The following is a 15,741-nucleotide window of genomic DNA, read 5'->3' on the forward strand; positions in this document are numbered from 1 at the left end:
ATTTTAGAATAAGGGTGTAACGTAACAAAATGAGGAAAAAGTCAAGGGGTTGGAATACTTTCCCGAACTGTGACGACCCTCCCACTCTGTGACGACCCTCCCACTCTGTGAGGACCCTCCCACTCTGTGACGACCCTCCCACTCTGTGACGACCCTCCCACCCTGTGACGACCCTCCCACTCTGTCTGCCGTATTCTCTCTCTTTGCTCTCATTTCCTTATTAGGACGTCGGTGGGCGGAGCCGGGAGGGTCGTCAGCGACATGGGACACGTCTGTCACAGGATAAATAGACCTCTTCCCCATTCATGGAGGAGACACTCCATGCAGACACATTTATAGATTTTGTTGTGGTATTTTTGAGGCTGTTTGTTTGTTTGCTTTGGCACATTTCAACACCCCTCATTATCACATTTATGCACCCAAACACTCACTTAAACCACTGATTACACACATTGTTAATTGTATTTAGTTTACTTTATTTAATACATTGTGTTATTCCTAGTCTCCACGTTGTCTCCCTTTTTGTCAGAACTTCGAGCCGGTTCGTGACAGAATGCACTGTAGCTGTCTAACCAGAGGATAGCTCTCTGCCTTTTTGTCAGAACTTCGAGCCGGTTCGTGACAGAATGCACTGTAGCTGTCTAACCAGAGGATAGCTCTCTGCCTTTGTGAACCCAGCTGAGGTCAACAGACACACAGTAGTTCAATTGGTCCTGCCAGGTCTGAGACCCAGCACCTATGACCCAAATGAGAGCCCAGATGGAGCTGAGCCCTGGTACCTTGAGTTATGCAAATATTGAGTTGTTCAATGGAGAAAAAAATGTGTCTACAAGTAAATAATCAGTCAGCCACACTGAGTAATAAATAAATCCCACAATCCCCCAGTAGCAGAGTAGTTGACGTATTCAGTTGGTCAGCTTGTTGCATACAGATGAGGAAGTGACATACGGAGAGAAACCAAGTCATTGTACAACATTCTGAATACAATCGTTGGGGAAACACACACACAAGCTGTTTTAATGGCCTGCGCTTAGACGAGGAGCATCGCAGCACCTACGGTGGGAATGCCTGTTGCGCTCTCCAATGGCGTTGAATGCATAGCGGAGAGATGGGAGCTAAATGAAACACGGGTCAGGTGTACAGTAACAGCTAGACCTACATTACATTCACAGTACATGTTTGGCTGAGTGACAGTCAGTAATATGTAGCAGCAACAACCTAATGTTGATTGTTTGTGATCTAGCTAATGATTAGCCCAATGGGGTACATGCAGATGAGCTGGGGTGGAGCTAACTACTGCTCCAGCCAATTACAAGCTCTGTATTAGTATTTAACTCTCTTCTTCTTCTCTCTGTTCATCTCATCCTACTCTTCTTCTTCTCTCTGTATTTCTCCGGTCTTTCTTTGACACCCAGAATAACATTGTCGTGGGGTGTGTTAAGTATTTAGCTACATGGGGGTGTGTTAAGTATTTAGCTACATGGGGTGTGTTAGGTATTTAGCTACATGGGGTGTGTTAGGTATTTAGCTACATGGGGTGNTTTAGCTACATGGGGTGCGTTAGGTATTTAGCTACATGGGGTGCGTTAGGTATTTAGCTACATGGGGTGCGTTAGGTATTTAGCTACATGGGGTGTGGGTGGTTTTTCAGCAGGGCTGGCGCCTGACCGAATCAGTTGGATGGGCACGTTTTTTTTTTATGTGTGTGTTATATTAGAGACAATAGGCGGCAGGTGAGTTTCAGTTACGGCGAAGCTTATAATTTATCCTACCATTTCTACCGATCTACGTGGGAGTTATGTTTTTATATGAGCATTTTCGTGGAGTAGTTTTATTTCAATAATACTTTTCTCAATAATCGTCACGTGGTTAATCAATAAAAATCTGAATTGTAACGCTAAAATGTCAAACTAATGCGGGAGCACCAGCCTCTGCTGTATATGGACACATTGATACCCCGTGATCCATTTGTCGGCTAAAGAAATGAGCGCATGGAACTCCCAAGAGATACAGCAGTAGCCCTTAGCAACGAGAAAGGCCAATAGACGACAACCCAAAAAATACTGGAGAAAATGTCCTGATTAAAAAAAAAAAAAAAAAAAAATGCTGGATCTTTCCATCACATTCATCTCTCTAATCCACCTGTCCGCCTCCCTTTCTGTCTGTCTTGACTTGAGCTATTGCTAGTGAAGTGCAACGTTGTCAAAGTCAAACGGGGCCCATTCCGGCAGGGGGAGGTTGCCTAAGGGGGAAGTATGTTATTATATTCTTCTCTTTCACACTGAGGTTTAGTGATTATCGAGGCCAGGAGCGTGTTGGGAAGATTTTTAAAATACTGCGAGGGACATTCGCAATATGTGTAAAAAAAAAAAATGTATCTAATTAAAATAAGACTTAGTTGACTTAGTGTGTGAGGTGAAGAAACAGTAACTGAGAAGCCTCAGTTTATTAGTGGTGGACGTGGTGAGTAAAGATGATCAGGAATCAGACGTTCCCCAAAGTTCAGCCAGGTATTTCTATGCCTGCTCCCTCCACGTTATCAGGACAGAGAAAACAGACACGTTGCTCACATGGCCCACTCCAAATAAAATAAAATAAAAATGACAAAACTCCTAAATGATGGTTATGAAATAAACCAAAACGTGTTTCTAGCAACTTATGAACACTCTGAGCATGAGAACGGTAAATTACTATAATTAATACCAGCATTATGTAACCAAATGTCTGGGATTAACGGTACATTTACGAGACCTACTGGTGACGTGTAGGTCTGCATATCAAGCCCATAGAAACAGATTGGGGTTTATTCTTGACAGATTTTGGCAAGAGTGAGTCCTTTCGCTTTGCTTCTTCCTCTGTGCTGAAACTCTCAGTGAAGAAGGCATCTGAGTGAGCAAAACAGCGCCTCTAGGTTACTGTATGTAGTCCAAGGTTGACCCCCCCCCAAGGACCACTTTCCACTGCTACGGTAGGCTATCAGCAGACAGGTTGACCCCCCCCCCCCAGACACTCCCACTGTACGGTAGGCTATCAGCAGAACAGGGTTGAACCCCCCCCCCAGACACTCCACTGTACGGTATCTATGCAGCAGACGTTGAACCCCCCCCCCCCAGACACTCCACTTACGGTAGGCTATCCCAGCCAGACAGTTGACCCCCCCCCCCAGGACACTCCACTGTACGGTAGGCCTATCATCAGCAGAAAGGTTGACCCCCCCAGAACACTCCCACTGACGTAGCCTATCTCAGAGACAGTTGAACCCCCAGGAACACCCCAGACTATATCTTATCAGCCGAGGTGTGTTTGAAAAGGCCTGGGTGTGAATCTAAATCGCTTCATGACTTTTAGAAGTACGACTTCCTGTCAATAACCAGCCCTGGAACAGATATCTAATCTAGACAATAAAACAGAAAGAGAAGAGAGAAAGAGACCTGCCTGTGTTCGATTACAGTAGCAAAGAGGGAAAAAAACGGGGATGAAAAATGAGGTAGGGAGACTGAAAAAGAGCCGTATCTTGGTTGTTTGCTGTTGTCTCTGTTAACGTTGATGTAAAGTCTATTTCATGGTTCGAAGGGCCCAGCAGAGAAGAGAGGGATAGAGATATTTTAGACTTGGAATAACCTATATTTTTCAGAGGGTGAAAGAGATTTGACCAGTCCTGTGTGTTTGCGGCCAGGCCATCAATAACAGTGTAGGGAGCCACATGACCTCTTAGAGCACATGGCCTGTTCTGGATGCCTCTCCATGGTTCACTGGTAGGAGAGAGGGAGAGAGAGGGATGGTTCGCTGGTAGGAGAGAGGGAGAGAGAGGGATGTTTATAGCTGGTACAGAGACGGAAAGTGGGAGAGAGAGTCTGATGTTTAGCTGGTAGGAGGGAGAGAAAGAGAGAGAGAGGGATGTTTTAGCTGGTAGGAGGGAGAGAGAGAGGAGAGGGATGTTTAGCTGGTAGGCGGGAGAGAGAGAGGGATGTTTAGCTGGTACAGAGACGGAAAGTGGGAGAGAGATTAAGGGGAGGGAAGTAGGCAAGGAGAGAGAGAGAGGAAAAGGGGAGGAGAGAGAGAGGGATGTTTAGCTGGTAGGAGAGAGAGAGAGATGTTTAGCTGGTAGGGGGAGAGAGAGAGATGTTTAGCTGGTAGGAGGGAGAGAGAGAGAGAGAGAGATGTTTTAGCTGGTAGGAGGGAGAGAGAGAGAGGGATGTTTAGCTGGTAGGAGGGAGAGAGAGAGAGGGATGTTTAGCTGTAGGAGGGAGAGAGAGAGAGGATGTTTGCTGGTAGGAGGGAGAGAGAGAGAGGGATGTTTAGCTGGTAGGAGGGAGAGAGAGAGAGAGGGATGTTTAGCTGGTAGGAGGGAGAGAGAGAGAGGTCTGATGTTTAGCTGGTAGGAGGAGAGAGAGAGTCTGATGTTTAGCTGTAGGAGGAGAGAGAGTGAGTCTGATGTTTAGCTGGTAGGAGAGAGAAGGGAGAGAGCTCTGATGTTTAGCTGTTAGAGGAGAGAAGAGTCTGATGTTTAGCTGTTAGGAGGGAGAGAGTCTGATGTTAGCTGTTAGAGCGAGGAAGGAGGTCGTTAAATAGGTGCCATTTGAACACACGCAGCTCTAAAAATGCCTGTTTGAATACATACTGTCCTCGTTGATATGATATTAACATAATGTAACAAGATGGCCAGTTGAGACGGTGATATTAACATAATGTAACAGATTGGCCAGTAGAGACGTGATATTAACATAATGTAACAGATTGGCCCAGTAGAGACGGTGATATTAACATTAATGTAACAGATTGGCCAGTAGAGCGGTATATAACATAATGTAACAGATTGCCAGTAGAGACGGTGACTATTAGCATAATGTAACAGATGGCCAGTAGAGAGGCGTGATATAACATAATGTACAGATTGGCCAGTAGAGACGGTGATATTAACATAATTTACAGATTGGCCAGTAGAGACGGTGATATTAACATAATTGTAACAGATTGGCCAGTAGAGACGGTGATATTACAAATGTAACAGATTGGCCAGTAGAGAACGGTGATATTAACATAATGTAGCAGATTGGCCAGTAGAGGGGATATTAACATAATGTAACAGATTGGCCAGTAGAGACGGTGATATTAACATAATGTAACAGATTGGCCAGTAGAGACGGTGATATTAACATAATGTAACAGATTGGCCAGTAGAGACGGCCATGTCGCAGTTGTAAATGAGAACTTGTTCTCAACTGGCCTACCTGGTTAAATCAAGGTGAAATAAAAATACAATTTAAAAAAAAGAGATGGTGAGAAATGCTCCAATCATTTATTATAAATGCGTTTTTACCGTCTTGGGGAAATGCAAATTGTCTGGGTAGCCATTTGATTAGATGTTCGGGAGTCTTATGGCTTGGGGGGGTAGAAGCTGTTTAGAACTCTCTAGGACCTAGACTTGGCGCTTCGGTACCGCTTGCCACGCGGTAGCAGAGAGAACAGTCTATGACTAGGGTGGCTGGAGTCTTTGACAAATTTTGGGGCCTTCCTCTGACACCGCCTGATATAGAGGTCCTGGATGGCAGGAAGCTTGACCCCAGTGATGTACTGGGCCGTACGCACTACCCTCTGTAGTGCCTTGTGGTCGGAGGCCGAGCAGTTGCCTTACCAGGCAGTGATGCAACCCGTCAGGATGCTCTCGATGGTGCAGCTGTTAAACTTTTTGAGGATCTGAGGACCCATGCCAAATCTTTTCAGTCTCCTGAGGGGGAATAGGTTTTGTCGTGCCCTCTTCGCGACTGTCTTGGTGTGCTTGGACCATGTACGTTTGTTGGTGATGTGAACACCGAGGAACTCTCAACCTGCTCCACTACAGCCCCGTCGATGAGAATGGGGGTGTGTTAGGTCCTCCTTTTCCTGTAGTCCACAATCATCTCCTTGGTCACGTTGAGGGAGGGGTTACGGTTTAGGAGTCAGGTTAAAGGGTTAAGGTTTAGGAGTCAGGTTAAAGGGTTATAAAAGGTTAAGGTTTGGGAGTCAGGTTAAAGGTTAAAGGTTACGGTTTAGGAGTCAGGTTACGGTTTAGGAGTCAGGTTAAAGGGTTATAAAAGGTTAAGGTTTAGGAGTCAGGTTAAAGGGTTAAGGTTTAGGAGTCAGGTTAAAGGGTTAAGGTTTAGGAGTCAGGTTAAAGGGTTACGTAAACTGTCTTAATGTAACCATACCAAACGTAACATATCATAATAATTTGAGTTTACTATGTTACGTCTAGTCTATGAGACCAGGCTTGAGGAAATGGTGAAATGGGGATGGAGAGAGGAGAAGTTGGTGTTAGAGACCTATATTTGACAGAGGGAAGTGGAGTCTAGACCAGAGAGAGGGGATGAGGACATAMAGYMGGGGGGGGGGGGGGGGTGTATTTGGAGAGAGGTAGGGTTGAGTCGAAGACCTAGTTTTGACAGGGAATTTGCTTTGGTTGATGGGGGTGAGCTTCCATGTGATGGGGGTCATGTGACCTGAGAGATGGAGAGAAAACAGAATAAGTGGGAAAACGATCCTGCTGCAGAAAGCCAAGGTCAACCGTAGCGTAGCAACACACACACACACAAATGTCAAACATAACGCAGTACTGCTGGAGGCCGGAAACAACGGGTCTTCTAACAGGAGCCTAGGGACACACACGCAAAGTTTTAACTCTGATCAACTCCAACGGATATGTATTGGCCTCGCACAACCACTGACGTTTTGATTTTGTAAATAAAAAAAATCTGCCCCCCAAAAAGCCATGTCCTGCTCCTTCCCTGACTCTTCCTAAATGTTTGTATTTTACACTTCTCATTTGCCCGAATTTTGAAATCACAAACAGAAAAGTATTTATAGCATTTTTTACATGTTTCTTTCACTCCTATTAACTTTAACCTAACTTCACCCTCTAAGACAATGTGCTGTAGGACGTTGGTACCCGGCCAAGCTCCAAGACAATGTGCTGTAGGACGTTGGTACCCGGCCAGGCTCCAAGACAATGTGCTGTAGGACGTTGGTACCCGGCCAGGCTCCAAGACGGTGTTCTGTAGGACGTTGGTACCCGGCCAGGCTCCAAGACAATGTGCTGTAGGACATTGGTACCCGGCCAGGCTCCAAGACAATGTGCTGTAGGACGTTGGTACCCGGCCAGGCTCCAAGACAATGTGCTGTAGGACGTTTGGTACCCGGCCAGGCTCCAAGACAATGTGCTGTAGGACGTTTGGTACCCGGCCAGGCGCTAATGAGTCTCTCTCTCCTCACTGAATGAATGACAAATGGATAAATGGGGGATAATTGTGTACCTTACTTCACAATTAAATATCAATTAGGTCTAACTGAATGATGAGGGTGATTAAATTCAGAACAACAATAGTGTAGTGATGAGTGTGTGTTATGCCTGTTTATCAGCGTTGGAGCTCATGTTAAAAATGTTAATAATGTTAATATGTTAATAATGTTAATATTGTTCATGTTAATACTGTTAATATGTTAATGTTAATATTGTTAATATGTTAATAATGCTAATATGTTAATTATGTTAATATGTTAATTGTGTTAATATGTTAATAATGTTAATATGTTAATAATGTTAATATGTTAATAATGTTAATACTGTTAATATGTTAATACTGTTAATAATGTTAATATGTTAATATTGTTAATATGTTAATAATGTTAATAATGTTAATAATTTGATCGCACGCCTTGCTGATTGATACCGTTCTCTTTTACATTTTACTTTGTAAAATAAATCTTTAAACGGGACTGTTTTATTTACTGTAACTCTATTACTTATCAAATGTAGCCTAAAGGAAACGAAAACCTGCTACGTGATGCCAGTCAGCCGGCCCATCCAAACTACACCTAAACTATACGAAACAAACATTTTACACATTAGAGTTAGCCTATAGACAAGATTACATTGACAATAACCTGAAGAGTCACAATATTAGGCCTATAAATTGTCAAATTGTATGTTATTAGGCCTATAAATTGTCAAATTGGCTCATCTTGTAATTGACAGATGCAATTAAAGGAGCATCACTTTATCAAATCCTCCTCCGGGAATCACACGCAGGTAAAACATTGTGATTTCTATATGGTATCATAAAGAGCATTTTCCTTTCTGTTTCTATGACCCTTACCTTTGTCAAATAACTGTCAAAATTAAACAGGTGCAGCTCTATTCCCAAATGTCACCTTTTTCGCCCCCTTGAATATCCGTCCTGCCCGAGCGTTCAGCAGCTTTGCTCTGGCTACCAAGTAAAAATAAGGAACCTAATAGAAAATACCATAAAAATATGCTTTTATCATCAATGGATGAATGGACGACATGACCCAGATAGAAGCTGATAATGGTGCATGTGACTTCAATGACCTGAATGATGATGAGGAGGGTGAAGAGGATGATTTAATTTAGAACCATTTAAAAATATATATATATATTTCAACATTATTTAACTAGGCAACTCAGTTAAAGAATAAATTCTTATTTACGATGACGGCCTACCGGGGGAACGGCGGGTTAACTGCCTTGTTCAGGGGCAGACCGACAGATTGTTTACCTTGTCAGCTCGGGGATTCGCCCAACGCTCTAACCACTAGGCCACCTTGCGCCACAATAGTGCAATGATGAGGAAGAATTGTGGGTAGTCTATGTTATTATAAAAGACTGGAAATGGTAGATAGCGTCAATTTGGAAAGTATTCATACCCCTTGATTTTTCAACATTTTGTTACGTTACAGCCTCATTCTGAAATGTATTCAATTAAATGTTTTCCTCATCAATCGACACACAATACCCCATAAAGAGAAAGCAAAAACAGATTTTTTGATTTTTTTGCAAATATATATATAATTTAAAACATTTAATAAAATACCTTATTTACATAAGTATTCAGACCCTTTGCTATGAGACTTGAAATGGAGCTCAGGTGCGTCCTGTTTCCATTGATCGTCCACCTGTGGTCAATTCAATTGATTGGACATTATTTGGAAAGGCACACACCTGCCCACATAAGGTCCCACAGTTGACAGTGCATGTCAGAAAACCAAGCCATGAGGTCGAAGGAATTGTCCGTAGAGCTCCGAGACAGGATTGTGTCGAGGTACAGATCTGGGGAAGGATACCAAAAAATGTCTGCAGCATTGAAGGTCCCCAAGAACACAGTGGCCTCCATCATTCTTAAAATGGAAGAAGTTTGGAACCACCAAGACTCTTCCTAGAGCTGGCCGCCCGGCCAAACTGAGCAATCGTGGGAGAAGGGCCTTGGTCAGGGAGGTGACCAAGAACCCGTTGGTAACTCTGACAGAGCTCCAGAGTTACTCTGTGGAGAAGGGAGAACCTTCCAGAAGGACAACCATCTCTGCAGCACTCCACCAATCAGGCCTTTATGCTGTAGTGGCCAGACGGAAGCCACTAATCACTAAAAGGCACATGACAGCCCGCTTGGAGTTTGCCAAAAGGCACTTAGACTCTCAGACCATGAGAAACAAGAATCTCTGGTCTGATGAAGGCCAAGCATCACTTCTGGAAAAGCTGGCACCGTCCCTACGGTGAAGCATGGTGGTGGCAGCATCATGCTTTGGGGATGTTTTTCAGTGGCAGGGATTGGGAGACTGGTCAGGATGAGAGAAAGATGAACGTAGAAAAGTACAGAGAGATCCTTGATGAAAACCTGCTCCAGAGTGCTCAGGTCCTCAGACTGGGTCTAAGGTTCACCTTCCAACAGGACAACGACCCTATGCACACAGACACAACAATGCAGGAGTGACTTCAGGACAGGTCTCTGAATGTCCTTGAGTGGCCCATCCAGAGCCCAGACTTGAACCCGATCGAACATCTCTGGAGAGACCTGAAAATAGCTGTGCAGCGACGCTCCCCATCCAACCCGACAGAGCTTGAGAGGATCTGCAGAGAAGAATGAGAGAAACTGCACAAATACAGGTGTGCCAAGCTTGTAGTGTCATACCCAAGAAGACTCAAGGCTGTAATCGCTGCCAAAGGTGCTCCAACAAAGTACTGGGTAAAGGGTCTGAATTCTTATGTATATGTGATATTTTTTTTTTTTTCGTGAATTAGCAAAAAATGTCTAAACTTGTTTTTCTTTTGTCACTATGGGGTATCGTGTTTACATTGATGAGAGAAAAAAATATATTTCATCCAATTTAGAATAAGGCTTTAACGGGAAGGGGTCTGAATACTTTCCGAATGCAATGTAATTTCTCCTTGAATCAGTCAAATCAGACACTGAGTACAAGATATAATGTGCGTAGTTCACAATGGCCCAACCAAACGATTGGATGCACTGACAGCACTGCACATGCTGCAGAATTTAGATGAGGTGGAGTCGGATGGAGGATCGGATATCGACGTTGCTGCTGAAGAGTCTTCATTTGATTCTGATGTTGACTTAGAGTCTCCGTCTCCGATGTCTGAGCCTCGCCGCAGAAAAAACAACAGTCTGGGAGGGATGGCACGGTGAGACAGGAGTCTGGGAGGGATGGTACGGTGAGACAGGAGTTTGGGAGGGATGGCACGGTGAGACAGGAGTCTGGGAGGGATGGTACGGTGAGACAGGATTATGATAGGGATGGCACGGTGAGACAGGAGTCTGGGAGGGATGGCACGGTGAGACAGGAGTCTGGGAGGGAAGTGGACACGGTGTAGACGAGGGAGTCCTAGGAGGGATGGCACGCTGTGAGACAACATGGAGTCTGGGAAGGGAGATGAGCACGGTGAGACAGGATCTGGGAGGGATGGCAACGTTGAGACAGGAGTCTGGGAGGGAATGGTACGGTGAGACAGGATTTTTGGGAGGGATGGCACGGTGAGACAGGATTACTGATAAGGGAGGTAGCGGTGGAGACAGGATTATGATAGGGATGGTCACGGTGAGACAGGATTCGATGATAGAGTGTTACGTGCTAATCTTGTTGTTGAGGGTGGCAACGGTGAGACAGGAGTCTGGGAGGGATGGCACGGTGACTAGGAGTCTGGGAGGGATGGCACGTGGATCACGGAGTCTGGGAGGGATGGCACGGTGAGACAGGAGTCTGGGAGGGATGGTACGGTGATACAGGAGTCTGGGAGGGATGGCAATCGGTGAGACAGGAGTCTGGGAGGGATGGTACGGTGAGACAGGATTGAGGGATGGAACGGTGAGACAAGGATTTGAAGGGATGGCAACGGTGAGACAGGAGTCTGGGAGGGAATGGCCACGGTGAGACAGGAGTCTGGGAGGGATGGCACGGTGAGACAGGAGTCCTGGGAGGGATGGCACGGTGAGACAGAGAGTCTGGGAGGATGGTACGGTGATACAGGATCCTGGGAGGGATGGCAACGGTGAGACAGGAGTCTGGGAGGGATGGTACGGTGAGACAGGAGTCTGGGAGGGATGGTACGGTGAGACCAGGATTATGATAGGGATGGCACGGTGAGACAGGAGTCTGGGAGGGATGGCACGGTGAGACAGGAGTCTGGGAGGGATGGCACGGTGAGACAGGAGTCTGGAGGGATGGCACGGTGAGACAGGAGTTATGGGAGGGATGGCGACGGTGAGACAGGATTATGATAGGGATGGTACGGTGAGACAGGATTAGTGATAGGGATGTAGGGTGAGACAGGATTATGATAGGGATGCACGGTGAGACAGGAGTCTGGGAGGGATGGCACGGTGAGACAGGAGTCTGGGAGGGATGGCACGGTGAGACAGGAGTCTGGGAGGGATGGTACGGTGAAGACAGGAGTCTGGGAGGGATGGCACGGTGAGACAGGAGTCTGGGAGGGATGGTACGGTGATACAGGAGTCTGGGGGATGGCACGGTGAGACAGGATTATGATAGGGATGGCACGGTGAGACAGGAGTCTGGGAGGGATGGCACGGTGAGACAGGAGTCTGGGAGGGATGGCACGGTGAGACAGGAGTCTGGATGAGGGATGGGTCACGGTGAGACAGGAGTCTGGGAGGGATGGCACGGTGAGACAAGGAGTCTGGGAGGGATGGCACGGTGAAGACAGGAGTCATGGGAGGGATGGCACGGTGAGACAGGAGTTCTGGGAGGATGGCACGGTGAAGACAGGAGTCCTGGGAGGGATGGTACGGTGAGACAGGAGTCTGGGAGGGATGGCACGGTGAGACAGGATTGATGATAGGGATGTACGGTGAAGACAGGAGTCTGGGAGGGATGGCAACGGTGAGACAGGATTATGATAGGGATGGTACGGTGGACAGGAGTCGGAGGGAATGGCACGGTGAGACAGGAGTCTGGGAGGGATGGCACGGTGAGACAGGATTATGATAAGGGAGGCACGGTGAGACAGGAGTCTGGGAGGGATGGAACGGTGAGACAGGAGTCTGGGAGGGATGGCACGGTGAGACAGGAGTCTGATAGGGATGGTACGGTGAGACAGGAGTCTGGAGGGATGGCAACTGGTGAGTCTGGGAGGGATGTCACGGTTTTGGGTAGAAAATAATGAGTTTGTGAACATGCAGATGCTGCGCGACATCAAGAGACGGTACTGTAGCTGATAACAACATAAAAGGAACAGTACGTGGGACATGGTCTATGGATGAATCTCAAGCATTTTACTGCACCTTGTATGAGTATGAAGTATTTTGGTCTGATAGGTATGGGGGGACTTTTATCAGAGAGACCAGGACAACAGCAACCTCTTCAGAGAGACCAGGCCACGCAACCTCTTCAGAGAGACCAGGCCAAGCAACCTCTTCAGAGAGACCAGGCCAAGCAACCTCTTCAGAGAGACCAGGCCACGTAACCTCTTCAGAGAGACCAGGCCAAGCAACCTCTTCAGAGAGACCGTAACCTCTTCAGAGAGACCGTGCTACGCAACCTCTTCAGAGAGATTATGCGACACCTGCGGCAGGTTCACAGGAGACAAGGCCCATGAAAACTGTACGCAGTGCAACCTATTTGTTTGTGGGGCTTGTTCGCCACAAAGCCCTGAAGCTGTGTGCTGACTGTGGACCCAAAGCAGAAAGAGGAGACAGATTGATTAATGTGTAAATGCATGGGTATAAGGGCACAATAGCCTCCCATACAATCAACAAATGACTGTTTTTATATGTTGTCATGGACTGTATATATTCCCACAAATAGTTCTTTATGCAATTAATCCCTTACAGCTTTTCATGCACTGGTGCTTTTGTTCACGAATACAGTAAATCATTCAACCTATAACCTGGCTGGTCATGTTAGTATTCTCTCTTTGGTTTCTACTTTGTCAAAAGAAGCTGTAACGGGACTTTATTCATTACTATATCTCTATTACTAATCGAATCTAGAAATAAAATGGATGTTTTCATTGTAAGGAAAACTAATAGAGGCAAGGTATTGTATGGTGTGGTATGGTGTATGTGTATGGTGTATAGTATGGCGTGGTTTGGTGTGGTATGGCGTATAGTGTGGTATGTTATGGTGCATGGTGTATAGTGTATGGTGTATAGTATGGTATGGTGTATAGTATGGCGTTGTATGGTGTATAGTATAGGGTGGTAGAGTGAATAATATGGTACAGTGTTGTATAGGGTGGTGCTGTGTATATTGTGGTGTGTGGTCTATAGTATTGTATGGTGTATAGTGTAGTATGGCATGGTGTATAGTATATTGTGGTGTATGGTCTATAGTATAGTGTGGTATGGTGTATGGTGTATAGTGTGAATTGGTGTATATTGTGGTATGGTGTATAGTTTATTGTGTGGTATGGTGTATAGTATGGTATGGTATAGTGTATTGTACTCTCCTTTTGTGGCCTCCAACTGCTCTTACATGCAAGTAAAACTAAATGCATGCTCTTCAACCAATCGCTGCCCACACCTGCCCGCCCGTCCAGCATCACTACTCTGGACGGTTCTGACTTAGAATGGACAACTACAAATACCTAGGTGTCTGGTTAGACTGTAAACTCTCCTTCCAGACAAGCATTTCCAATCCAAAATTAAATCTAGAATCGGCTTCCTATTTGGCAACAAAGCCTCCTTCACTCATGCTTCCAATCATACCCTCGTAAAACTGACTATCCTACCGATCCTCGACTTCGGCGATGTCATTTATAAAATAGCCTCCAACACTCTACTCAGCAAATTGGATGCAGTCTATCACAGTGCCATCCGTTTTGTCCCATATACTACCCACCCCTGTGACCTGTATGCTCTCGTTGAATGGCCCTCGCTTCATACTCGTCGCCAAACCCCCTGGCTCCAGGTCATCTATAAGTCTTCGCCAGGTAAAGCCCCGCCTTATCTCAGCTCACTGGTCCCCATAGCAGCACCCACCCACAGCACAGCAGCTCCAACAGGTATATTTCAGGTATGGTGTATATTATAGTGTGGTATGGTGTATAGAATGGTGTGGTGTATATTATAGTGTGGTATGGTGTATAGCCATAACCACACTGATAATAATACTACATACCACCTATACCACGCATAACCTAACTATAAACACATACCCTACATTATACCAACACACTTAATAATACGCATACCACATATACTAATACACCCATACCACACCATAACATACACATAACCACACTATAATATACTTACACCATTACCACACATTCTGACTAACTACCATACCGACACTTATACACCAAGTACCACACCTATACTATAATAACGCATACCAACACAATCATACATACACACTATTAATATACACCATAACACCAACACCATCCATATAATCCATACCACACATCACTACCACACTATACACCATACCAACACTACTTAAACACCATCCACCAACCACAACTTAAATATCCCATACCACACAAATACCAACAGCCGATACGACCATAGCACAACCATACACATTCAATAATATACACCATACCCACACATATATACACCAACCACACGTATAATATAACACCATCACCACACTACTAATATCGATCACACAAATCAACACAACACAATATAACCATACCACACAAATAACCATCACCAGCTAGTACACCCATACCACACGTATAATATACACCACACCATGCTATACACCATTACCAACACTATAATATTACACCATACCACACTATAATATACACCATACCCACTATACACCATACCAACTATAATATACACGCACACCATTCTAATACACATAACCACACTATAATATACACCATACCACACTATATATTAACCATACACACACTAGTACGACCATACCACACTATAATATACACCCCATTACCATTCTATACACCAGTACACACATATAATATTACACCACACCATTCTATACACCATTACCAACACTATTGATATACACCATACCACACTATACACCATACCACACTATTAATAATTACACCACACCATTCTAAACACATACCACACTATGATATACACCATACCACACTTATTACACCAATTACCACATTATAATAACACCACAACAATTCATACACCATACCACACTATAACCATACCTACACCATACCCACAAACCATACCACACTATAATATACACTCACACCATTCTATTACACCATACCACACTATATATACACCATACCACACTATACACCAATACCACACTATTAATATACACCACATCCATTCTAAACACCATACCACCCTATGATATTACACAATACACACTATACACCATACCACACGTAGTAATATACACCACAACATTCTATACACCATACACTACTAAATAATCACCATACCACACTATACCACCATTACACACTAAATATACAACCACACCATT

The 15,741-nt window shown here is 44.9% G+C and overlaps 1 long non-coding RNA gene across 1 annotated transcript; it reads left to right on the forward strand.

The window, feature by feature from the left end:
• The first annotated feature begins 4,895 nt into the window (after positions 1 to 4,895).
• LOC139025714 (uncharacterized) lies at positions 4,896 to 6,370 on the forward strand. Its single transcript, XR_011477321.1, has 3 exons — positions 4,896 to 4,990; positions 5,067 to 5,978; positions 6,041 to 6,370. It is a non-coding gene; the product is annotated as an uncharacterized lncRNA (long non-coding RNA).
• The last annotated feature ends 9,371 nt before the right edge of the window (positions 6,371 to 15,741 follow it).

The sequence above is a fragment of the Salvelinus sp. IW2-2015 genome, unplaced genomic scaffold, assembly GCF_002910315.2.
Source record: "Salvelinus sp. IW2-2015 unplaced genomic scaffold, ASM291031v2 Un_scaffold3131, whole genome shotgun sequence".
Taxonomy (NCBI): domain Eukaryota; kingdom Metazoa; phylum Chordata; class Actinopteri; order Salmoniformes; family Salmonidae; genus Salvelinus; species Salvelinus sp. IW2-2015.